The following is a 902-nucleotide window of genomic DNA, read 5'->3' on the forward strand; positions in this document are numbered from 1 at the left end:
GTGATTTGAACTCCATGCACCTTGTCTCTCTTGCTTTTCTCCTGTATCAGGAGGATGGTAGTATCACTAACTCTTTGGACTGACATTAAGAGTCAGTCAGTTCAGTTCAGTTGCTCAGTCGTGTCTGACTCTTTGCGACCCCATGAACTACAGCATGCCAGGCTTCCCTGTCTATCACTAACTCTCAGAGTCCACCCAAACCCATTTCCATTGAATTGGTGATGCCTTTCAACCATCTCATCCTCTGTCATTCCCTTCTCCTCCTGCCCTCAATCTTTCCCAGCATCAGGGTCTTTTCCAATGAGTCAGCTCTTCGCATCAGGTGGCCAAAGTATGGGTGTTTCAGCTTCAACATCAGTCCTTCCAATGAATACCCAGGACTGATCTCCTTTAGAATGGACTGGTTGGATCTCCTTACAGTCCAAGGGACTCTCAAGAGACTTCTCCAACACCACAGTTCAAAAGCATCAATTCTTCGGCGCTCAGCTTTCTTTATAGTCCAACTCTCACATCCATACATTAAGAGTAAATGATTTTAAAGTATGAAAAGTGCTTATATCACTTTGGCAACACATATACTAAAACTGAAAGGACACAGAGAAGATTAGCATGGCACCTGCATAAGAAGGACGCGCAAATTAGTGAAGCGTTCCATATTTTTAATGAGCTTTCTTAGTGGCTCGGACAGTAAAGAGTCTGCCTGCAATGCAGGAGACCTGGGTTTGATCCCTGAGTCAGGAAGATCCCCTGCTGAAGGGAATGGCAACCCACTCCAGTATCCTTGCCTGGAGAATTCCATGGACAGAGGAGCTCCAGTCCATGGGGTCACAAAGAGTCAGACACGACTAACAATTCACTTCAAAGTGCTTAGAGTTAAACACATAATGACCACTCTTAAAATG

General features: G+C 44.9%; 1 non-coding gene across 1 annotated transcript; it reads left to right on the plus strand.

Moving 5' to 3' along the window:
* The first annotated feature begins 549 nt into the window (after positions 1-549).
* Positions 550-661, plus strand: LOC112585373. Its single transcript, XR_003109838.1, has one exon. It is a non-coding gene; the product is annotated as a U6 spliceosomal RNA (small nuclear RNA).
* The last annotated feature ends 241 nt before the right edge of the window (positions 662-902 follow it).

The sequence above is a fragment of the Bubalus bubalis genome, chromosome 5 (assembly GCF_019923935.1).
Source record: "Bubalus bubalis isolate 160015118507 breed Murrah chromosome 5, NDDB_SH_1, whole genome shotgun sequence".
Taxonomy (NCBI): domain Eukaryota; kingdom Metazoa; phylum Chordata; class Mammalia; order Artiodactyla; family Bovidae; genus Bubalus; species Bubalus bubalis.